Source organism: Pleurodeles waltl, chromosome 2_1 (assembly GCF_031143425.1).
Source record: "Pleurodeles waltl isolate 20211129_DDA chromosome 2_1, aPleWal1.hap1.20221129, whole genome shotgun sequence".
NCBI lineage: Eukaryota > Metazoa > Chordata > Amphibia > Caudata > Salamandridae > Pleurodeles > Pleurodeles waltl.
Window position 1 is genome coordinate 379,945,882 of NC_090438.1, and position 26,027 is coordinate 379,971,908.

Below are 26,027 nucleotides of genomic sequence, written 5' to 3' on the forward strand. Positions count from 1 at the left end.
TAAGTTTTCATTTTCTCAATTTGTTTTCTAAGTGTTGCATTTACAAACGGCATGTCTCTTGCTCTCAGTGGCCAGTTGAACATGAGAAATTTAAAGTGCAGAAATATGTTCCACGTTATTAACATTTTTGCACTTTAAATTTCTCCCATCTAAAAAATTATTGTATGTTTGTGTTATACATGTAACGGTGCCACATATGGCAAAAGGTAGGTCCTGGGAACCAAGTGCACATGACACAGGCTCTCAATTACCTATACACATATATCCCATTCATATGCACACATGCTCATAAATCCCCGAAGACCACTCTCACACTGACACACATAGAAGCCCTGTCATAGCACTCCTAGTCAAAGTATTTTGTTCAAGCCATAGTATCTGGCTCTATGGACATTAGGCTTAAAGTCAAGGAAGCTGGGCGTGGGGATGTCTGGTAATAATGCACGAGTTATTTAGTCTCCGGTAGCTCACAAGGATTTTCACTCGCTACAGAAAAGGCTGGAGACCCCTGCCTTAGACTGTGCACTTAATTTCTACTTTAAGCTTGAAAGCGCTGTCCCCATATTTTTTACTTTTTTCAAAACGGGAACAAAGAAGCCTATATCCTAAATTGCCATTGCCAGTAAGAACTAAATGTCTCCCGACCTGGCAATGACTACGGGGATGTTAATGCAGAAAAGGTCATCTCCTCGAAACATAGGGCACTGAATTGGAGATGCAGAATCCCTTTAAGCTTAGAGCCTTCATTCTAATGCCATCTAAAAGCAAAGACTCATGTCTTTGTCTTCATTAGGAATGTGGCATGCATAGCTAGCTGCATGCAAACAATACAATTCACCAAAGACTTATCTCTTTGCCTCCATTAGGAATCTGGCATTCATATCTAGCTGGAAGCAAAGGCACTCAAACCATACAAATCATCACCAATGTCACAGATCAGGCTGCCAGAACAGTAAGGAGATACTCCTTGGTGTAAAACTGAATTCTTGTCACCGCTATCATCTTAACGGAAAAGATTAAAGATGATTATATGCTGGGCAACTGGGATAAAAATGTGAAACTAGATGTCTTGAAGATTCCCTAAACAAGCTCCTTTCAGAATGGACACCAAGAAGTTGGGCGAGTCACCATCTTTAGGTTTTTCCATCTCAAATAAACTCACTAAGTATATATTATATAAAGCTGGTCTTATCTCTGCTCTTTGCTACAACTGTAAAACACCAAGAGTAGAATTACACAGAAGTGAGCCCTTTGCACTGGACAGATAAATTATAATACTATTTGAGCTTTAGATGAAGATGATGGTGGGTTTCAATAAGTCTGAGCTAACAATTCTGGTGCACAATCTGCATATATCAAAATCTCTTGGTAATTAAGCCCCCATAATTACAGAAGCTGTTAAAACTAACTAACACAGGAGGCACCACTTCAACTGACGAGGTGGCACCCCTACCAGCTCTCATTCACAAATACCTCTTTTGAATGGAGGGCTGAGAAAGGAAAGGCTTTGGACTTAAATGTCTTACATTATACATGCAGAACTGTTTAGAGTGGTAAGACCCTAAGCACATATGATCGATCAGGCATGGATTTTGACCCTAAAGCTTTTGTTGTGATAGCTTAATACAGTATGCAGACATCAGTGGGGACAGAAATAAAAGTTACCCTCAAAGAGAAAGCCAAAGTCTTGCAAGGTATAAGCAAAGGTGAGAGCAACCAAGTGCTATTTTTGGAGGTAGCATTGTGCAAGAATTGGGAGGGGAGGAAATTAAAGCCTGAACCTGAGTTATTGTTAAACTCAGCACCTTGCCTTCTTTTAATGAATAATTAGGCACTAGGGATTTGGATAAAAGTACAATAAAAACAGAAACAATAATAAATAAAGAAAACATAAAATACATCTTTTTTGTAAACGCACTTTTTCACTAAATGGGATTTTTGACAGTGTTACTCTGTTTATTACTACCAACATCAATGCTCTATGTATAGACGTTTAGAAGATGCAAGAGTGGCAGAAACCTTGAGAACTGAATGTGGAAACATATGTTTAAACACAGTGTGCTGCAGTGAATGCTCAATGAACTGAACCACCAGAACAAGGATTTGATATTCAAAGTTTGAAAGGCTTTTGCAAGTACCCTGTAGTGTAATTCTGTGGCATACAGTCCTACTTCGCACTGGCAATTCCTTCTGCTGCTGAGTTTTCAAACAACTGCAAGCACGTGGTAGAGGGCTGCCTCTGGTTACCAACAAAATGCGAGTGGAACTAGACATGGTGTAATGGAGTATGTGGCCTTAGTGGCAGTTATGAGGATGTTGGCATGTGTGCCAACTTGGAAGATATGGGCATGAATGGCAGTTTTAAGGATTTAGATGCAAAAGGCAGTTAAGAGTTTTTTGAGAGGTGAGGTTTTTGTTCAAAAAAGGCTGTAGGGGACCCATGGCTTTGCTGATATGGTGTATTAAGAAGATTGGTGAATCCAAGGACACAAGGACCTTTCATTGTTAGCTAAAGCTTGGGGTACTGAAAAAAAAAAATCAAAGGTGATAAACCGATTTAGAGAGGGGAAGCAGGACACTCATGGCCTCTACCGATGATCCAATTAGCAAGAAATAAGGATTTGAAGCCCTTTCAGTACAGTCTAGTGACACTAAAAGCTGAGACACTTAACCATCATGTTACCCTTTCTAGGAAACCGCTCCCAAATCCTGGCTGTCCTGCTGAACCATTCAGCTGCTGGTCTCCACTTCTGATGATTACCTACCATTACATTAGCCCCCCTGTGATTTGAAGCAGCCCTACAATGCATTTTAGGATATACTTTACAAAAACAAACTACCTTTAGTGTACCTTCTACACCAGTGCACTTGCTATATGTTTCGTCATTTCCATCGCATATTTTAACAATGAGTAGGGAAATGTATTTTAACTCCGAAGTCCAAAAATGTTGGGTCACCACAAAAAAGGACAAATTCCCCAAAAATGGAACCCAAGCAAAAGAAAAAAAACAGAAGTAAAGCCTATCGGGAAGTTACATAGTAGAAACATAGATGCTGCAGTAGTGAGTGGCTTATGCATTGGAGATGAGGAGGAAGGACAACTTACAATTACAGTACAGACAAGGAGAAAGGGTGTTAAGTCACTGCATGTGGAAACTGAAAACAAAGCTTTTCAGACCATTACCAAAGTTTTCCAGCCAGGCTACCAGAAAGTAATATCCTAGAATGGCTAACCTTGTTTAACTTTTTAAAACAGATTTCCAAAATGCCCTGTCTATAGGCAGTAAATAACAACTCTCAATTTATTAACTTGCGTGCATGGTTCACTCCATCAGCCACAAGTATGTCTTGGAATTAAGTCCACAGAGAATCATGGTTCATCTAACTACATTAAAACCAAGGAAAGGGGGGCAGAGCTTGCCCGGCAGCAAGATTGCTTCCTATTGATAGAGCTCAGCTGGGCCAACAACAATTCGCTGACAATCCTGAAGCCCCAATAAATTAGACCCCCAAGCTGTGCACCTCTGCACGCTGGGGACTCCTAAGTCGGAAAAGCGGAGCACCTCAGGAAATCCTGAGTCCGCAGTGGCCTTGGCAATGAGGCGCCATTGTGAAGGCCTGGGGGAAGGCCGAGCAGAATGGAGCTGAAGTACGGGATGTCGGAGAGCCCGTCGACCTGGTGCTGCCAAATTTAGCAGTTGGGCGAGGTCAAAGGCTGTCAGATCTGCGAGGCCTTGGCCGCGTGGAGCCTTACGGGGATGGTGCCTGTTTGGGTCCAAGGAGACAAGACTGTAAGAGGGGGATTGGCGCAGAGAGGGAGGAGCGGCCTTTAGTGTGAGAGGCAGACGTCCCCTCTTGGGAGTTGCAGTGCTGCTGGTGGCGTCCACACCAGCGGGCAGACCTCGGCTGGGTGCCTATTGGCAGGTGGGACGAGCTGCGACTGGTCACAAACATCGCCATTCCACAGAGTCACCACACATGGCATACCCCAATCACAGAGTGAGATGTCTGCATATCAAACATCTGAGCGATACTGTTGCTGACCGGACAGACCATATACACAGTGCTGCTTTTGGCGCCGTAGCCGGACTCTAGGGAGAGGAGACTGTCATCAGAAGAGAAGAGGGGGACGAAAGGTGGCAGTTTAGCTGCTGATTGCAGCATATAAATACATAATTAAATAACAGTAGCTTCCGACACTCGCTTTCACTGTCGCTGGGACACCCAGCCCCCTTACCTCACCAGCCGCCATGGTCAAAAACGATAAAAATCAACCCAAGCTCCACTTCAACCAGCACAAATCGCACAAGGCACAGGGGGAGCAAATGGTCTGACCAGGCGTTGGGGACTCAGACTTAGGGGCAGAGCCGGATTTGAAGCAGATACTGGCAACTATGCAGAAAAGTTTGGCCACAATTGACAGCAAAATTGATTTGCTATCTTTCAGGATAGACAGAATGACTGAAAGACTCGATAAACACACGGAGCGCCTTGACGCGGCTGAGCAACACATCTTAGACATGGAGGATGACCACACCACCCCAAACTCCACCCAATCTGCCATGGGAAAAACACTTGCGGCCCTTCAGATAAAAGTCGAGGACGTGAAGGCCCATTCCTGAAGGAACAATTTACGCACAGTGGGTACTACGGAATCAACCTCAATTGACAATATGGAAAGTTATATCAAACTTTTTCTCACAAAGCTGTTGGGTTGTGAATCTTTTTCCAATATGTCTGTGGTGGAGAGAGCACACCATGCACTGGTGGCTCGACATCCTGCGGGAGCGCCGGCGAGGCCGGTGATAGCCAAACTTTTAAATTACAGAGACTGAGATTCTGCCCTGCGGTGAGAAAAAGACATTAAAACATGAGGGAATGGAAATCTCTCTCTATCCTGATTTCACACAACAGGTCCAGGAGGCAAGCCGACAGTTCATTATGGCAAAGTGCCAACTATGGGATCTTCAATTGGACTACAGCATGCTTTATACGGCTAAGCTTTGGGTTATGGTGGATGACAAGCTAATGCTATTCACGACCCATAAACTATTACACAGTTCCTGAAATGGAGACTGTAAATTTTTGATACTGTTGTGTTGGGGAGGCTGTGGATTTGAATCATTGCTCCTGGGTGTATGAAACTCAATTCAAAGGGGGGCGGGAGGTTAATTTGCACATGTAAATAGGCTTCTATTTTGGAAAGGGTGGTCAGACGGAAATGGGGACAGCCGGGCAACATCCACCCCAACGTGTATTCCGCTTTTTCTGAGGGTTGATCTCTTAAAAAGAATGATGAGGGGAGGGTATACGCATATAAAGACGGGTGAAAGGATACACTCACTATTCAACAGTGCATGATCTACATACACGCACTGAGTTCTGGTTGCTGTCCAGGAGCCTTGTCCCTAGGACCCATACAGAAGGCCCCTGGCCCAGAACATACTCAGAACACTCTCTGGTCCACCCTACCCTAGAGGTCAGGCCTCGACGCACTGCCCCATTATGTGGCGGTCTCCACCATACTCTCTACTGGAGCCCATGAAAGAATTCTTCCAGGTGATTATTGGTTCCGTCTCTAGCTTTAGCATGGTGTGGGAAATGTTCAAAGGTTATATCCGTGGGATTACAATTGCTAAGCAGGCGGAGGTCCTGAAATCCCTGTGCAGCAATCTGGCCCTGTTAGAGAAGGAAATAGCACACCTAGGGCCAGATGTACTAAAAATCCAAATTGCGACTTGCAATTTACGAGTCCCTGCGACACGGGATCGAGTGACGACACCTCTTGGTTACAGTGCGCATAGGCATCGAATCCATTGTTAGATTGTTTTCCCACAAAGGGTGAAGGAAGGAGTGATAGAGTATAAGACTGTAAATGTATATACATATGTAAAAATGTTAAAACTTGAACAACTACAGGCTTCCGGGGAGGAGGGAGGCTGCATGTGAACCTGCAGCACTACATACCACGAACAGATGTACACTGGGTAAGTGACATTTTCCGTTCAATGGCATGTGTAGCTGCAGATACACATGCTATGCAGAGACTACAAAGCAGTTAGCCCTCCCAAAAAATAGCGGTGGCTAGCCTGTAGGAGTTGAAGTTGTTTGAAATAGTGTTCTTAATACAGCCTGGCCTACAGTAGCCTGTTTTTGTGAGAAAACATCAACACAGTAGTGTTTTGTAAATGTATGAGGAGTTGACCATGTGGCCGCTTTACATATATCAGCCACTGGTATGTTTCCTAAAAATGCCTTTGATGCACCTTTCTTTCTTGTAGAATGTGCTCTAGGAGTGATTAAAAGTTGTCTCTTTGCATTGATGTAGCATGTTTGGATGCATCTAACAATCCATCTTGCTAAGCCTTGTTTAGATATAGGATTACCTTTTTGCGGTTGTTGAAAGGCAACAAAAAATTGTTTTGTTTTCCTAAAATCTTTAGTTCTGTCTATGTAGTACATAGGAGCTCTTTTGCGATCTAGAGTATGAAGAGCTCTTTCTGCCACAGAGTCTGGCTGTGGAAAGAAGACTGGCAATTCCACTGTTTGGTTGATATGAAAAGGAGATACTACTTTTGGTAGAAATCTTGAACTTGTTTCAAGTACAACTTTATGTTTGTGTACGTGGAAGAAAGGTTCTTCAAGAGTGAACACCTGTATTTCACTAACTCTTCGTAAAGAAGTAATAGCTACAAGGAAGGCAACGTTTCATGTTAAAAATTGAATTTGACAAGAATGCATGGGTTCAAAAGGTGGGCCCAAGAGTCTGGTAAGTACGATATTTAAATTCCAGGAAGGAACAGGTGGTGTTCTAGGTGGAATAATACATTTTAATCCTTCTAGGAAGGCTTTAATTACCGGCACTCTGAACAGAGAAGTGTGTTGAATATTTTGTAAATACGCAGATATTGCAGTAAGGTGAATTTTGATGGATGAGAAAGCTAAATTAGATTTTTGCAAATGAAATAAGTAGCATACAATATCTTGTATAGATGCTGTAAGTGGATCAGTGTTTTTGGATTGACAGTAGTAGACAAATCTTCTCCATTTGTTAGCATAACATTGTCTAGTATTAGGTTTACTTGCCTGCTTAATCACTTCCATACATTCTGATGGAAGTTTTAGGTAACCAAATTCTATGACTTCAGGAGCCAAATCGCTAAATTGAGAGCATTGGGTTTTGGGTGCCTTATTTGACCTTTGTTCTGTGTTAACAAATCTGGTCTGTTTGAGAGTTGGAATGAGGTACCATTTAAGTACCAAAGTTGACGTGCCCATGTTGGGGCTAGGAATATCATGGGGGAGATGTCTGACGTAGTTTGCTGACCAGAAAGGAAAGGAGTGGGAGAGGGGGAAAAGCATAAGCAAATATCCCTGACCAATTGATCCATAAAGCATTGCCCTTGGATAGGGGATGTGGGTGTCTGGATGCGAAGATTTGTCATTTTGCGTTTTCGCTTGTTGCGAATAGGTCTATTTCTGGTGTTCCCCACTTTTGAAAGTACTTTTGAAGTACTTGGGAGTGAATCTCCCATTCGTGAGTTTATTGGTGATTCCTGCTTAGGAGATCTGCTAACTGATTGTCTATTCATGGAATGTATTCTGCTAATAGATGAATGTGATTGTGAATTGCCCATTTCCATATTGTCTGGGCTAGGAGAGACAGTTGGGATGAATGTGTCCCACCCTGTTTTGTGAGGTAATACATGGTGGTCTTGTTGTCTGTTTTTATCAGAACAGTCTTCTGTTTGAGAAGGGGTTGAAATGCCTTTAGGGCAAGAAACAGCTAATAATTCTAGGTGGTTTATGTGAAACCTATCATCGATGCGTCTGTTGTTATTATGGTCTGAGGCACAGGGTCTTGAAATGACCACCCCGTCATTAGATTGCTGAGAATCCAACCTTGAAGGGACGTGTTCGTTTGGTGGTCCATCAACACTAGATCTTGAAGTTGACCGTGTGCCTGAGTCCATGGTTGTGAGAGGCATTATTGTAAAGGCCTCATGTTTAGTCTTGCATATGGAACTATGGCTATGCAAGATGCCATCATCCCTAGAATTTTCATGATAAATTTTCCAGTGTATTGTTGTAAGGAAATGCCTCCTTGGCATCGTTACCACCTGATGTTTTGCCTTTGCTGATACTAAGTTTTGATTGGAAGTGTGCTGGGACCCTGCTAAACAGGCCCCAGCACCAGTGTTATTTCCCTAAACTGTACCTTTGCTTCCACAACTGGCACAGCCCTGGCACTCAGATACGTCCCTTGTAACTGGTACCCTGGGTACCAAGGGCCCTGATGCCAGGGAAGGTCTCTAAGGGCTGCAGCATGTCTTATTCCACCCTGGGGACCCCTCACTCAGCATATGCACACTGCCTCACAGCTTGTGTGTGCTGCTGGGGAAAAAAACGACTACGTCGACATGGCAACCTCACACTGCCTGTGGCATAGGTAAGTCACCCCTCTAGCAGGCCTTACAGCCCTAAGGCAGGGTGCACTATACCACAGGTGAGGGCATGTGTGCATGAGCACTATGCCACTACAATGTCTAAGCCAAACCTTAGACATTGTAAGTGCAGGGTAGCCATAAGAGTATATGGTCTGGGAGTCTGTCAGACACAAACTCCACAGCACCATAATGGCTACACTGAAAACTGGGAAGTTTGGTATCAAACGTCTCAGCACAGTAAATGCACACTGATGCCAGTGTGCAATTTATTGCAACATGCACCCAGAGGGCATCTTAGAGATGCCCCCTGAATACCAATCTGACATCTAATGTGGGGCTGACCAGTTTCTGCCAGCCTGCCACAACCAGACGAGTTGCTGGCCACATGGGGAGAGTGCCTTTGTCACTCTGGCCAGGAACAAAGCCTGCACTGGGTGGAGGTGCTTCACACCTCCCCCTGCAGGAACTGTAACACCTGGCGGTGAGCCTCAAAGGCTCACCCCCTTTGTTACAGCGCCCCAGGGTATCCCAGCTAGTGGAGATGCCCACCCCTCCGGCCACTGCACCCACGGCAAGGCTGGAGGAGATAATTAGAAAAACAAGGAGGAGTCACCCACCGGTCAGGACAGCCCCTAAGGTGCCCTGGGCTGAGGTGACCCCTGCCTTTAGAAATCCTCCATCTTAGTTTTGGAGGATTCCCCCAATAGGATTAGGGATGTGCCCCCCTCCCCACAGGGAGGAGACACAAAGAGGGTGTAGCCACCCTCCAGGACAGTAGCCACTGGCTACTGCCTTCCCAGTCCTAAACACACCCCTAAGGGTCCCTAGGGGCACCCCAGAACCTAGGAAATCAGATTCCTGCAACCTGAACTACAAAGAAGGACTGCTGACCTACAAGCCTGCAGAGACGACGGACGAAGACAACTGCTTCCGAGTTGAAAACCTGCAACCAGCGACGCGTTCAACAGGGACCAGCGACCTCTGAAGCCTCAGAGGACTTCCCTGACCTCCAGGACCAAGAAACTCCAGTGAGCAGAGGCTCAGCTCAACAACAGCACCATCTTTGCAACAAAGAAGCGACTTTTAAAGAACTCTCTCTTCCCGCCGGAAGCAAGAGACTTCACACTCTGCACCCAACGCCCCCGGCTCGAGATCCAGAGAACAAACACTACGGGGAGGAATCCCCGGCGACTGCAACTCTCTGAGTAGCCCAGGACGACCCCCCTGGACCCCCACAGCGATGCCTGCAGAGATAATCCAGAGGCTTCCCCTGACCGCAACTGCCTGTAACAAGGGACCCGATGCCTGGACCAAGCACTGCACCCTCAGCCCCCAGGTCCTGAAGGAACCGAACCTCAGTGCAGGAGTGACCCCCAGACGACCCTCTGCCTAGCCAAGGTGGTGGCTGTCCCGAGAAGCCCCCCGTGCCTGGCCATTGAAACCTATTCAAAACCCAACACCTGCTTTGCACACTGCACCCGGCCGTCCCTGTGCCGCTGAGGGTGTGTTTTGTGAGCCTACTTGTTTCCCCCCAGTGCTGTACAAACCCCCCCTGGTCTGCCCCCCCAAGGACGCAGGTACTTACCTGTTGTCAGACTGGAACCGGAGCACCCCTGTTCTCTGCACCTGACCAGCCCTGAGCTGCTGGCGTGGTAACTTTGGGGTTGCCCTGAACCCCCAACGGTGGGCTGCCTATGCCCAGGAACTGAGACTTGTAAGTGTTTTACTTACCGAACAATCTAACCAATACTTACCTCCCCCAGGAACTGTTGATTTCTGCACTGTGTCTACTTTTAAAATAGCCTATTGCCATTTTAACAAAAACTGTATAAGTTATTGCTCTAATTCAAAGTTCCTAACTTACCTGTGTGGAGTACCTTGCATTTTATGTATTTACTTCAAATCTTGAACTTGTAGTTCTTAAAATACATTAAGAAAATATATTTTTCTATATAAAAACCTATTAGCCTGGAGGTAAGTCTTTGAGTGTGTGTTCCTCATTTATTGCCTGTGTGTGTACAACAAATGCTTAACAATACCCTCTGAGAAGCCTACTGCTCGACCACACTACCACAAAATGGAGCATTAGAATTATCTAATTTTGCCATTATCTTACCTCTAAGGGGAACCCTTGGACTCTGTGCACACTATTTCTTACTTTGAAATAGTATATACAGAGCCAACTTCCTACAATTGTTGATTTGGTTGTATATGTGGGATAATATTCTGGAAAGCCTGTATCCTTTGTATTTTCGATATGCTAGGGCTTTTTGAGTATTTAAAATAGCACCTAGGTAAGGTTGTACCTGTGCTGGTTGAAGGTGTGATTTTTGGTAATTGAGAGTGAACCCTACTACATGCAGGGTATGTATTACATACAGAGTGCGTTTTCGGCATTGTGTAAAATTGCTTGATTTTATTAGCCAGTCATTTAGATATGGAAAGACGTGAATGTGTTGTCTTCTTAAGTAGGCTGCTACTACGGCTACACATTTTGTGATCACCCTTGGAGCTGTTGTTCTGTCGAATGGCAAATCTTTGAACTGGTAATATTTTCCTGCTATGACGATCCTCAGGTATTTTCTGTGAGCTGGATGGATGGGTATATGGAAATATGCATCTTTAAGGTCTAAAGAAGTCATGTAATCTTGTTTTTGAAGTAGTGGAATGACATCCTGCAGAGTTACCATGTGAAAATGTTCTGACAGGATGTATAGATTGAGAGGTCTGAGGTCCAAGATGGGCCTGAGGGTGCCGTCTTTTTTGGGAATAAGAAAGTATAGTGAGTATACTCATGTTCCCTGAGGAGAATGTGAGACTAATTCTATTGCCTATTTTAATAGCAGAGATTGTACCTCTTGTTGTAACAGAACATTGTGTTCTAGGGACAATTTGTGGTAACACTGTGGAATGTTTGGAGGGGTGGAGATCAATTTTAGGCAATAGCCATTGCGGATTATTAATAGTACCCAGTTGTCTGTGGTGATATTTTGCCAAAGAGAGTGGAATTGCTGTAGTCTTCCCCCCACAGGAGATGTGTGGGGTGGAGGGGTGGGAAGGAAGTCACTGCTTGGATGGTGAAGTGGCTTGCTTTGAGGCTTGGAATTTGCCTCTGTTTCTAAAATATTGTCCTCTGTAGGACCCTGTAAATCTCCCTCTTTGATATTGTGTTTGTTGTCTCTGTTTTGCCTAGGAGGTGGAAGCTTCAGAGGATTGTGGCTTAAATCCTCCTCTAAACCGTGGCCTGCGAAAGGAGCCTTTGTATGGTGTGGTATATAGTACCCCCATTTCCTTTGCAGTGTCTGAGTCTTTTCTCAGTTTTCCTATAGTGGTGTCCACTTCAGGCACAAGTAAATGTTTTTTTTTTTTTTTTTTTAATCAAAAGGCATGTCAAGTACTGCCTGTTGAATTTCTGGTTTAAGACCAGAGGAGCGTAGCCATGCATGCCTTCTAATTGTAATGGCAAACAACACTCCTTGCAGCTGTATCAGCAGCCTCGAGGGCAGACCTTATTTGATTATTACGTATAGGCTGTCCCTCTTCTACAACCTGTTGTGCCCTTTTTTAAAGCTCTTTTGGGAGGTGCTGTATGAGTTCTTGCATCTCATCTCAATGGGCTCTATCATACCTGGCAAGCAGTGCTTGCGAATTCGCAACTGGCCATTGGTTGGCCGCCTGTGTGGCTACATTCTCGCCAGCAGCATCAAACTTTCTACTTTCCTTATCAGGAGGAGGAGGAGGAGTTTCTATTGATGACTGGCTGTTAGCTCTTTTTCTAGCCGCACTGACTACTACTGAATCGGGAGGGACCTGATGTGTGACATAGTCTGGATCTGTAGGGGCAGGCATGTATTTTTTTGTCTATTCTAGGGGTAATCACTCTAGTTTTGATAGGCTCATTAAAAATTTGGTCCTCATGTTTAACCATTCCAGACAACATTGGGAGATACTGGTATCTAGAATAAGTGGAAGACATAGTGTTGAATAAAAAGTCTTCTTACAGGGGTTCAGAGTGCATAAGCACCCCCATGGTAAGCAGCTGCTCTAGAAACTACTTGAGTGTAGGCAGTTGTGTCTTCTGGTGGAGAAGGCTTGGATGGGTATAGATCAGGATCATTGTCTGGAATGGGATCAGGATCACACGGATCCCAAGGGTCCACTGTATCTCCATGCAGAAGGAGGCATGGTGGTGGACTATTTTGAGGAGGTGAAAAAGGAAGATGTGGCGAGTGAGGAGGAGAGACAGGGAGAGGTGGTGGTTTCTCCTTCAGTTTCTGAACCTTTGCTGGTGGTTGAACAGAGTTTAGTTCCTCTTGAAAGGCCAGCTTTCTTTTAGTTTTTAAAGGAGGTGCTGTTAGAATTCTGCCAGTCTCCTTATGTATATGGATTCATGATTGTCTTTCATCCATAACCTCCAATATTGGCTCAATCTCAGTCTCTTCTTCAGGTTTGTGATGTTCTAGCATGGGCTTCGAGATTTGCTTAAGTTTACTCGAAGGTCCTTGTTCCTCTGTGTATGAGGATTTTTTCGGTTCATACGTTTTCATCTTTTTCAGTCCCAAAAAAGAAGTCGGCTGTTTCGGCTACGAAGCCGGACGTCGAATTTTCGACTCCGAACAGTGAGGACATTTACTGGAGTCCAAGGTGGAAGTTTTAACCGACTTGCTCGACTCCGAAGTGGATGGAGGAGCGGCCTTTTTCGGCACCGATCCCGAAGCTTGGTTGCTGACTGTCTTTTTTCGGGCCGACCCATGGCCTTCCGGCAGTGGTGCACCCAAGGCCCTTAATTGCTGTTTTTTTATATATGGGCGTAGGGGCAGATGTACTTACGTGCTGGCCAGCAGTGATGGGTCTCTCATCTTCTGATTCTTGCTCGGAGTCAGTGTCGAGGATGGAGACTGTCAGCGCCTGCTCTTCCTCCATGACGTTGAGATATTCACTGCTCTTCGACGCCATTTCTAGTCTTCGGGCCTTGCGATCTCTTAAGGTCTTCTTCGATCAAAATGATCGACAGGCTTTGCAATCTTCTTCTCGATGGTCCGGAAAAAGGCACAAATTACAAACCAGATGTTGGTCTGTATATGGGAACTTTGCGTGGCACCGAGGTCAAAATCGAAATGGAGTCCGATCCATCAGGCTTCCACGCAGTAGGCCCAAACAGGCCCAAGTCGGGTGCACGCGCCCCAAAGGGCGAAATGAAGATTCCAACGGTACTGCCGGTTCGATGCTAGATGGAAAGCGCGATCGAAACAATACAGACGATTAAATTGGTTTTCTAAGGTTTTCCGGTTTAAATTCTCGGAGTGAGAGGAACCACGTCCAAACCTGACAGAGTAAAGAAAACAATCTAACAGTGCAGTCGATGGCCATGTGCATACCTGAGAGGAAAAGTCACTCGATCCTGTGACTCCAAAAACACTTCTTCAAAGAAAAACAACTTGTAACACTTCAAGCCCAACACTAGATGTAGGAAGAGCTATCCATAGCATGTGTATCTGCAGCTACACATGCCATAGAATATATATATATATCACACAGGCCAAATTCAAAAAGGAAACTTAGACCTGAAGTCTAAGTTTATCTTTCTGAACCTGAAGTTTAAGTTTAACTTCTTACACTTCATGTTCAAACTTAAACTTCAGGTCTAACTTGACCTTTGTGAATTGGGCCTACACTAGCAGTTTATACATTGTAGCTATGGTTCAGCCACACTTCACACTGAAAATATTGCTCTAATCTGTGTGTAACTTTGGTTCCCCTGGACGGATCTGCACCGAATTTGGCACTCACTAAGAATATTCAGTTAAGATCTTGCATTCAGTTTACTAGCAGGGAAAACATTCTAAAGAGGGTGGGGCAGGTTTTTAAAAAAACAGGGTACTTTGCCATTTCAGCTGCTACGGAAGTTTGTATTAGCAGCTGCAGCAGAAACTGCTAAATTGATTTATTCCATATTTGACATTAAGGTACAACTTCACTCAGAAAGCGTGTTTTAGGAGGCTTGGTGTAAATCTGTTATTTGTTTTTGAGATACTAGCGTTTGTGGGGTGGGCTTGAAAGTGTAAACACTTTTGTAAAGCTTGGCCACTTAAAATCACAAGTCCTGTCAATCATATACATACATACATACATACATATATATATATATATATATGGAAAATGTCACTTCTCCAGTGTACATCTGTTCGTGGCATGAGACGCTGCAGATTCACATGCTGTGCATTATCCTGCCATCTAGTGTTGGGCTCGGAGTGTTACAAGTTGTTTTTCTTCGAAGAAGTTTTTTCGAGTCACGAGACCGAGGGACTTCTCCCTTTCGGCTCCATTGCGCATGGGCGTCAACTCCATCTTAGATTGTTTTCCCCGCAGAGGGTGAGGTAGGAGTTGTGAGTATACTAGATGTGCCAATGCAATGGAGTAGGTATGTATGTACATAATGTGTATCAAAAGAATATTTATTTACACATTTTTCATTCAACTAATAATGGCTACAGGCTCCCGGGAGGTGGGAGGGCGCATGTGTATCTGCAGCGTCTCATGCCACGAACAGATGTACACTGGGTAAGTGACATTTTCCGTTTGGTGGCATGTGTAGCTGCAGATACATATGCTGTGCATAGACTAACAAGCATTAATCTCCCCAAAAAGCGGTGGTTTAGCCTGTAGGAGTTGAAGTTGTCTGAAATAATCTTCTTAATACAGCCTGTCCTACTGTGGCTTGTTGTGTTGCTAACACATCTACACAGTAACGCTTAGTGAATGTATGAGGCGTAAACCAGGTGGCTGCTTACAAATTTCGGTCATAGGTGTATTCCCAAGAAAAGCCATTGTGGCGCCTTTCTTCCTAGTGGAATGTGCTCTTGGTGTAATAGGTAAATCTCTTTTTGCTTTAATGTAGCAAGTTTGAATACATTTAACTATCCATCTGGCGATGCCTTGTTTGGATATAGGATTACCTGCATGAGGTTTTTGGAAGGCTACAAACAATTGTTTTGTTTTACGAAATTGTTTTGTTCTGTCAATGTAATACATTAGTGCTCTTTTTATGTCTAATGTATGTAAGGCTCTTTCTGCTACTGAGTCTGGTTGCGGAAAGAAGACTGGGAGTTCCACAGTCTGGTTTAGGTGGAATGGTGATATGACCTTTGGTAAGAAATAGGGATTTGTACGGAGAACCACTTTATGTTTATGTATTTGTATAAAGGGCTCTTGAATAGTAAATGCTTGTATTTCACTTACTCTTCTAAGTGATATGATAGCTATTAGAAAGGCTACTTTCCAAGTCAAGTATTGCATTTCACAAGAGTGCATGGGTTCGAATGGTGGTCCCATGAGACGTGTTAATACAATATTAAGGTTCCACGAAGGTACTGGTGGTGTCCTTGGGGGTATGATTCCTTTTAGTCCCTCCATAAATGCTTTAATGACTGGGATTCTAAAAAGTGATGTTGTATGTGTAATCTGCAGATAGGCAGATATTGCAGTGAGATGTATTTTAATGGAAGAGAATGTTAGATTAGACTTTTGTAAGTGTAAAAAGTACCTTACAATGTCCTTTGTGGAGGCATGTAGTGGTTGAATGCTATTAGTGTGGCAGTAGCAAACAAATCTTTTCCATTTGTTTGCGTAACAATGTCTTGTTGTAGGTTTTCTAGCTTGTATAATGACCTCCATACACTCTTGTGTAAGGTTTAAATGTCCGAATTGTAAGACTTCAGGAGCCAGATTGCTAGATTGAGCGATGCTGGATTGGGGTGTCTGATCTGTTGTTTGTGTTGTGTTAACAGATCTGGTGTGTTTGGTAATTTCATGTGAGGTACTACTGACAAGTCCAACAGTGTTGTGTACCACGGTTGGCGAGCCCAGGTTGGTGCTATGAGTATTAGTTTGAGTTTGTTTTCACTTAGTTTGTTGACCAGATAAGGAATGAGTGGGAGAGTGGGAAAAGCGTAAGCAAATATCCCTGACCAACTGATCCATAGTGCATTGCCCTTGGATTGAGGGTGTGGGTACCTGGACGCGAAGTTTTGGCATTTTGCATTTCTTTTGTTGCGAATAAGTCTATGTTTGGTGTTCCCCAGCGGAGGAAGTGATCCTGTAGGATTTGGGGATGAATTTCCCATTCTTGTTTGCTGGTGACCTCGACTGAGATTGTCGGCTAACTGGTTCTGAATGCCTGGTATGTATTGTGCTATCAGGCGAATGTGATTGTGAATTGCCCAATGCCAAATCTTTTGTTTTGCCCTGTCGTAGCGTGCTAGTAGGGCTTGCGAATTAGCGATCCACCATTGATTGGCTGCCTGTGCTGCCACTTGTTTGCCCACTGCGTCAAACTTTCTGCTCTCTTTGTCAGGTGGTGGAGCGTCTCCTGACGATTGAGAGTTTACTCTCTTTCTTGCTGCTCCTACAACCACCGAGTCCAGTGTAAGTTGTTGTGTTATGAACACAGGATCCGTTGGGGGAGGCTTTTGTACTTCTCCACCCTAGGGGTGATAGCCCTTCCTTTAACTGGCTCCTGGAATACTTGTTTTGCGTGTTTGAGCATACTCGGAAGCATTGTCAGACTCTGATAGGAAGCGTGGGTTGATGCCAAGGTGTTGAACAGGAAATCATCCTCTATTGGCTCAGAATGCATTGCTACGTTGTGGAACGTAGCTGCCCTGGATAGTACCTGCGTAAATGCAGTACTGTCCTCTGGAGGTGACGGCTTTGTTGGGTAACAATCCGGACTGTTATCCGATACTGGTGCATCATATAAGTCCCATGCATCAGGATCATCTTGTGTCATCCCTGTATGTGTGGGTGACTGCATTGGAGGTGTTCCCACTAGAGACAGTTGTGGCGAGTGTGGTGGGGAAGGTTGTGGTGAAAACCTTGGTGGTGGGGATTTTTCTCTAGCCGCCTTCGGCTGCATTTCTGTCTCCTGAAATGCCAGTTTTCTTTTGGTCTTAATTGGAGGGAGAGTTTGTATTTTTCTAGTCTCTTTCTGGATATGCAACCTCCTTTGTGTATGGTCTGGTTCGTCCATACTTATTTCCTGCTCAAACCTATGTCTTTCCTTCATTTGGCTGGAAAGTCCTTGCTCTTCTGTGTAAGAGCTTCTTTTTGGCTCTGAAGCCGCTTTTTTCAGTACCGATGTTTCAGAAAATGTCTTTTTCGGTTCCGATGATATTTTTCTCACTTTGGGTGAGTCGAACTCTCGGTGTCGAGATCGTTCAGTGCCGGAATCTCGACCGGAGTCGGAAGTCTTCGGCAAATCTCTGGGCTTTTTCGGTGCCGATATTTGGTCACCTTCTTTTCGATGGGTTAAGCCATGGCCTGCTGGCGGTGGCGTCCCCTTGGCCTTATAAATCTTTGGGGGAGTTTTGGACGGGGCAGGTTTACTCACTGTTCGCTGCACCGTCGAGGTTCGGTCACTTTCGGATTCGTTCGAGTCCGATCCCTGGATGGAAATTCTTTCCGCCTCTCCGACGTCAAGTTGCTCTCTCGGTGTCGACGCCATTTGCAGTCTTCTCGCTCGTCGATCACATAGGGTCTTTTTAGATCAAAACGCTCGACAAGCCTCGCAAGTATCCTCCCTGTGTTCTGGTGATAAACACAGATTACAGACCAGGTGCTGGTCTGTATAGGGATATTTAGACTGGCACTTCGGACAGATGCGGAAGGGGGTCCGGTCCATTAGTCTTCGACGATGGATATGGTCGGGCCGACCAGCCCCTGCTGAAGAACGGAAGCCCCGAAGGGCCGCCGGACCGCTCCTGCTGTCGGTAGCGAACGAGAACAATACCGTAGATTTTTCGATATTTAGCTAACTTTCCCGATTCGAAATACGGAGCTAAGAGGAACACGTCCGAACCCGATGGCTGAAAGAAAACAATCTAAGATGGAGTCGACGCCTATGCGCAATGGGGCCGAAAGGGAGGAGTCCCTCGGTCTCGTGACTCGAAAAGACTTCTTCGAAGAAAAACAATTTGTAACACTCCGAGCCCAACACTAGATGGAAGGATAATGCACAGCATGTGTATCTGCAGCTACACATGCCACCGAACATATATATATATATATGGAAAATGTCACTTACCCAGTGTACATCTGTTCGTGGCCTTAGTCGCTGCAGATTCACATGCTGTGCACATCCCGCCATCTGGTGTTGGGCTCAGAGTGTTACAAGTTGTTTTTCTTCGAAGAAGTCTTTTCGAGTCACGAGACCGAGGGACTCCTCCCATTTAGACTCCATTGCGCATGGGCGTCGACTCCATCTTAGATTGTTTTCCCCGCAGAGGGTGAGGTAGGAGTTGTGTATGCTAGTAACAGTGCCCATGCAATGGAGTGAATGCGTATGTACATAATGAAGTTTCAAGTAATATATTTACAAATGTACAAATATTTAAGATCTACTTTTAAACGGCTACAGGCTCCCAGGGAGGCGGTTGGGCGCATGTGAATCTGCAGCGACTAATGCCACGAACAGATGTACACTGGGTAAGTGACATTTTCCGTTCAATGGCATGTGTAGCTGCAGATACACATGCTGTGCATAGACTAGTAAGCAGTTATCTCCCCAAAAGCGGTGGTTCAGCCTGTAGGAGTTGAAGTAGTTTGAAATAATGTTCTTAGTACAGCTTGACCTACTGTTGCTTGTTGTGCAGTTAACACATCTACACAGTAGTGCTTGGTAAATGTATGAGGCGTAGACCATGTTGCTGCCTTACATATTTCGTTCATTGGAATATTTCCTAGAAAGGCCATGGTAGCACCCTTCTTTCTGGTTGAGTGTGCCTTTGGTGTAATAGGCAGTTCTCTTTTAGCTTTAAGATAGCAGGTTTGAATGCACTTAACTATCCATCTAGCAATGCCTTGTTTTGAAATTGGATTTCCTGTATGAGGTTTTTGAAAGGCGATAGTTGTTTTGCCTTTCGAATTAGTTTTGTTCTGTCAATGTAGTACATTAGTGCTCTTTTGATGTCTAATGTATGTAGTGCTCTTTTGATGTCTAATGTATGTAGTGCTCTTTCAGCTACAGAATCTGGCTGTGGGAAGAACACTGGTAATTCTACCGTTTGATTCAAGTGGAACGGTGAGATTACTTTTGGTAAAAATTTAGGATTGGTCCGTAGAACAACTTTATTCTTGTGTATTTGAATAAATGGTTCTTGAATGGTAAATGCTTGAATTTCACTCACTCTTCTTGGAGATGTGATGGCAATTAAAAATGCTACTTTCCACGTTAAGTATTGCATTTCACAAGAGTGCATGGGCTCAAAAGGTGGACCCATGAGTCGTGTTAAGACAATGTTGAGGTTCCATGAAGGAACTGGTGGTGTTCTTGGTGGTATAATTCTCTTTAGGCATTCCATAAATGCTTTTATGACTGGTATCCTAAACAATGAAGTTGAGTGCGTAATTTGCAGGTAAGCTGAAATTGCCGTAAGATGTATTTTAATGGAAGAGAAAGCTAGTTTAGATTTTTGCAAATGTAGTAAGTATCCTACTATCTCTTTTGCAGATGCATGTAAAGGTTGAATTTGATTATTATGGCAGTAATAAACAAATCTTTTCCACTTATTTGCATAGCAGTGTCTAGTGGTAGGTGTTCTAGCTTGTTTTATGACCTCCATACATTCCTGTGTGAGGTCTAAGTGCCCGAATTCTAGGATTTCAGGAGCCAAATTGCTAGATTCAGCGATGCTGGATTTGGATGTCTGATCTGCTGTTTGTGTTGTGTTAACAGATCTGGTCTGTTTGGCAGCTTGACATGAGGTACTACTGATAGGTCTAGTAGTGTTGTGTACCAAGGTTGCCTTGCCCATGTTGGTGCTATTAGTACGAGTTTGAGTTTGTTTTGACTCAACTTGTTTACTAGATATGGAAGAAGTGCGAGAGGGGGAAAAGCGTACGCAAATATCCCTGACCAGTTCATCCATAGTGCATTGCCCTGAGACTGATGTTGTGGGTACCTGGATGCGAAGTTGTGGCATTTTGAGTTTTCTTTTGTTGCAAATAGATCTATTTGTGGCGTTCCCCACATTCTGAAGTAAGTGTTCAGTAGTTGGGGGTGAATTTCCCATTCGTGGATCTGTTGGTGATCCAGAGAGAGATTGTCTGCTAACTGATTCTGAATTCCTGGAATAAATTGTGCTATTAGGCGAATGTGGTTGTGAATCGCCCAATGCCATATTTTTTGTGTTAGGAGACACAACTGTGTCGAGTGTGTTCCTCCCTGTTTGTTTAGGTAATACATTGTTGTCATGTTGTCTGTTTTGACAAGAGTGTATTTGTGGGTTATTATGGGTTGAAATGCTTTCAGCGCTAGAAACACAGCTAACAGTTCTAAGTGGTTTATATGAAACTGTCTTCGCTGAATGTCCCATTGTCCTTGGATGCTGTGCTGATTGAGGTGTGCTCCCCACCCTGTCATGGATGCATCTGTCGTTATTACGTATTGTGGCACTGGGTCTTGAAAAGGCCGCCCTTGGTTTAAATTTATACTGTTCCACCATTGAAGCGAGATGTATGTTTGGCGGTCTATCAACACCAGATCTAGAAGTTGACCCTGTGCCTGAGACCACTGTGATGCTAGGCACTGTTGTAAGGGCCGCATGTGCAACCTTGCGTTTGGGACAATGGCTATGCATGAGGACATCATGCCTAGGAGTTTCATTACTAATTTGACCTGTATCTTTTGGTTTGGATACATGGCTTGTATTACATTGTGGAATGTTTGGACTCTTTGTGGACTTGGAGTGGCAATTCCTTTTACTGTGTTGATTGTTGCTCCTAGGTATTGCTGTGTTTGACACGGCAGAAGGTGTGACTTTGAGTAATTGATTGAGAAACCTAGTTTGTGTAGGGTTTCTATGACATAATTTGCGTGTTGGTTTTGATTAACCAATCGTCTAGGTACGGGAACACATGTATTTGCTGCCTTCTGATATGTGCAGCTACTACTGCTAGACATTTTGTAAAAACTCTTGGCGCAGTTGTTATTCCGAATGGCAACACTTTGAATTGGTAATGTATCCCTTGGAATACAAACCTTAGATACTTTCTGTGTGAAGGATGTATTGGTATATGGAAATATGCATCCTTTAGATCCAGTGTTGTCATGTAGTCTTGTTGTTTGAGCAGTGGGATTACTTCTTGTAATGTAACCATGTGAAAGTGGTCTGATTTGATGTATGTATTTAATATTCTGAGATCTAGTATAGGTCTTAGAGTTTTGTCCTTTTTGGGTATCAGAAAGTACAGTGAGTAAACTCCTGTGTTTAGTTCTTGTTTTGGTACTAATTCTATTGCCTCTTTTTAGAGCAATGCTTGAACTTCTAATCCTAGAAGATTTATATGTTGTTTTGGGCTACTGTGTGTTTTCGGTGGGACTGTTGGAGGGAATTCGAGAAATTCTATGCAATAACCATGCTGGATAATTGCTAGTACCCAAGTATCTGTTGTTATCTCCTCCCAATGTTTGTGAAATTGGCTTAGTCTTCCCCCCACAGGTGTTATGTGATGGGGATGTGTGACTTGTAAGTCATTGCTTATTTTGAGGACTTTTGGGGCTTTGGAATTTTCCTCTATTTTTTTGGAATTGTCCCCCTCTATATTGCCCCCGAAAACTTCCCCGCTGATATTGGCTTTGGTAAGTGGGCCTTGTTTGAGATGTTGTGGTTTCTGTTGGTTGACCTCGAAACCCTCCCCTAAAAGGTGTTTTGCAAAATGTGCCTCTGCTCTGCGGGGAGTAGAGTGCGCCCATGGCTTTTGCTGTATCAGTGTCTTTCTTGAGTTTATCAATAGCAGTGTCAACTTCCGGCCCAAACAACTGCTGTTCATTAAATGGCATATTTAGCACGGCTTGTTGAATTTCCGGCTTGAAACCTGACGTGCGCAGCCATGCGTGCCTTCTTATTGTTATTGCAGTATTTACTGTCCTTGCAGCCGTATCTGCTGCATCCATTGAAGACCGTATCTGATTATTAGAGATACTTTGTCCTTCTTCCACCACTTGTTGTGCTCCTTTTTGGAACTCCTTGGGTAAGTGTTCTATCAAATGTTGCATCTCATCCCAGTGAGCTTTATCATATCTTGCCAAAAGTGCTTGTGAATTGGCAATGCGCCATTGGTTTGCTGCTTGTGCTGCAACCCTTTTGCCCGCAGCATCAAATTTGCGACTCTCTTTGTCTGGAGGTGGTGCGTCCCCCGAGGTATGAGAGTTTGCTCTCTTACGAGCTGCCCCGACAACTACTGAGTCCGGTGTTAACTGGGTTGTAATATAAGCAGGATCTGTTGGCGGTGGCTTGTACTTTTTCTCGACCCTTGGAGTTATGGCTCGGCCTTTAACAGTATCCTGAAAGATTTGTTTTGAATGTTTTAGCATTCCTGGGAGCATAGGTAGTCTTTGGTATTGGCTATGAGTGGAGGATAGCGTGTTAAACAAAAAGTCATCCTCAATTGGTTCGGAATGCAAGGTGACGTTATGGAAAGCAGCTGCCCTTGCGATCACCTGTGTGTAAGATGTACTGTCCTCAGGAGGGGACGGCCTGGCAGGGTACGAGTCTGGGCTGTTGTCCGATACTGGAGCATCGTAAAGGTCCCATGCATCGGGATCATCTTGACTCATGGCAGTATGAGTCGGGGAGTGCATCAGTGGTGGAGTTGCTACTGGTGATGTGTGCACTGATGGTGGTGGAGACGGTGGTGGAGTTGTTTTCTTTGCCACCTTTGCCTGTGGCTCCTTGTCCTTTTTTTGATAGGCAAGTTTTCTTTTTATTTTAATTGGGGGAAGAGTGGTTATCTTCCCTGTGTCTTGATGAATGTGGAGCCTCCTTTGAGTATAGTCTGGCTCTACAGCTTGAAGTTCCTCTCCAAATCTATGTTTTTGCATTTGGGAGGATAATCCTTCTTCCTCTGTATAGGAACCTGTTTTCGGCTCCGAGGCTGGATGTTTCGGAACCGAAACTTTTTTGGATGTCTTTTTAGGCTCCGAAGAAACCTTCAACATTTTTGGCGTGGTGGTTTCTCGGTGCCGAATTTGTTCGGTGCCGCTGTCACGGTGCCGAAATTTCTCTGAACCGATGTCTCGGGTCAGAGATTGCTGTGTGGCGGTATCTCGACCGGAGTCGGATGACTTCGACACCAGCGTGCCCTTTTTCTGTGCCTTGGCTCGGTCACCTATTTTTTGGGTTAAGCCATGGCCTGTTGGCGGTGGCGTCCCCTGGGCTTTTGTTGACTTCTCGTGAGTCTTATGTTTCGACGTCTTACTCACGGTTTTCGGCATTTCTTCGGCCTCGAGCTCTTCCGAGTCTGACTCGTGGATAGAGAAAGCTTCCTCTTCCTCCTCGAAAATCTCTTGTCCTGTCGGCGTCGACGCCATCTGCAGTCTTCTGGCTCTTTGGTCTCTTAACGTCTTTCTGGACTGAAACGCTCAACAGGCCTCACAAGTATCTTCCTTGTGCTCTGGGGACAAGCACAAGTTACAGACCAGATGCTGATCCGTATACGGATACTTGTTATGGCATTTTGGACAGAAGTGGAATGGGGTCCGTTCCATCAGCCTTGAAGTCGCACGTGGCTGGGCCGACCAGGCCCCGACGGGGGATCGAAAAAAAACCAAAGGGCCACCGGAGCTCTTCAAAATTCGGTGTCGATCTGTTATAACTAACCCGATACCGAACGCAAACAATACCGAAGTTTTTTCCGAGATTCTAACTAACTTTCCGACCCGAAACACGGAGCGAAAAGGAACACGTCTGAACCCGATGGCGGAAAAAAAACAATCTAAGATGGAGTTGACGCCCATGCGCAATGGAGTCGAAATGGGAGGAGTCCCTCGGTCTCGTGACTCGAAAAGACTTCTTCGAAGAAAAACAACTTGTAACATTCCGAGCCCAACACCAGATGGCGGGATGTGCACAGCATGTGTATCTGCAGCTACACATGCCATCGAACATATATATATATATATATATTTTTTTTTTTTATTTATTTATTTATTTATTTTAAGTGTGATTGACAGATGAAGAGGACGAAAAAAAAATTCTCATCATCTTGAAAATTGTAATTATGTTAAAAAAATAATGGGGATATAAAAGAAAAAAATAAGACGCCTGATATAGTCAAATCATGATTTTCGTAAAAATCACGATTTTAGGAAAATTGTGCCCCTTTCTGAATTCAAAATGGCAGCTTTGTGACTGAGATTTTCATGAGAAGACCCTTGCAGGATGCACAGGCAGATGATGCACAGGCAGATGCAGCACGTATGGCCTAAGGTCATGTCTCGTGGCCAATAGCCACTGAACATGGCCTAAGGCTGTTTGCAGTGCTGAATAGGTACATGCCAGATCAATGCAGTAAGTACATTATACAAAATCATAAAAATTCACACACAAAAAAAAAACTTTCTAGTTATTTACAGTGCAGAAGACAAACTCAAAAACGCACAGAAATTTACCAGTTATGTTTACCAGTGAGAGATATGCTTGTGTCTTAGATATCTGTGTCTTATTACCCTCCTTAATGAAATCCCAAATAAGGGACTGTAAGGTATCTAGCATGTGCAGTGGGGGCTGAAGAGGCATCGTCTGCATAATGTATACAATTTTTGGTAGAAGTGCGATCTTAACAGCCACTATGCGGCCCGGACACCAGAGGCTGTGAAACTTCCATCAAGAAAGTTCCATCTGTGCTATCTTCAGGGGGCTATTGTATTTACTGGTTACTATACGGTCCTAGATGGGCTAGAAATGTGGTCTCTTGCATAGCCCGTTGGAAGGGAAAGTCAGGTACAAGCTGTGAGGGTCATATTCAGGATGGAGGATTATTGAAGATTTGTCTTAAAGCCAGAGACTTTTGCAAGCCTCTAACTCCCCCATCACCGCAGTTAAGGACGCACAAGGGTCAGACTGAGTCAAGAGAACGTCATTCGTGTAAAGCACAATTTTAGGCTCTCTGCCTCCCACCTAAATGCCTGAAATATGCAGGTGCTGACGTGTTCATTCTGCGAACGGCTCCATGTAAAGAGCAAATAATAAAGTTGACAGAGGCCATCCCTGTCGGGTTCCTCAGGCAATAGGGAACGTTTGAGACACGATTCCATTGACACATGCTCTAGTCTGTGTTGCAGTATAACACTGAATCCACCGACAGTAGCGTGGACCTAGTCCCACCTGCTACAAAACGCCATGAAGAAAGGGCCAATGGACCTGGCCAAAGGCCATCTTTGCGTCGATGGACAGGAGAAGGGAATAATGGCCTGAATGTTGAGTTTTGTCCAGATGACTACACACTGTGTTGTCAATACTTCCCTTTTCTGGGATGAATCCAGTTTGGTCAGGATCTACCAGGCTCTGCATTTATGGAGATATTCTGTGCGCCAAGACGCCTGTACAAACCTTTGCATCAATGTAGGAAAATGGTTACCTGTTGCAGTTACCCCCTACTTTTTGCCTGATATTGATGCTGACTTGCCTTAGAAGTGTGCTGGGATCCTGCTAACCAGGAAGAGTGTTCTTTCAATTAAAAATGTACCACTGTTTCCACAATTGGCACACCCCTTGCACACAGATAAGTCCCTTGTAAAAGGTA

The 26,027-nt window shown here is 44.4% G+C and overlaps 1 protein-coding gene across 7 annotated transcripts in view; it reads right to left on the minus strand.

Annotated features, from left to right (window-relative positions):
* Window positions 1-26,027, minus strand: part of BCORL1 (BCL6 corepressor like 1) — an 860,657-nt gene that overhangs the window by 412,120 nt on the left and 422,510 nt on the right. The gene's annotated exons all lie outside the window — the stretch shown is intronic.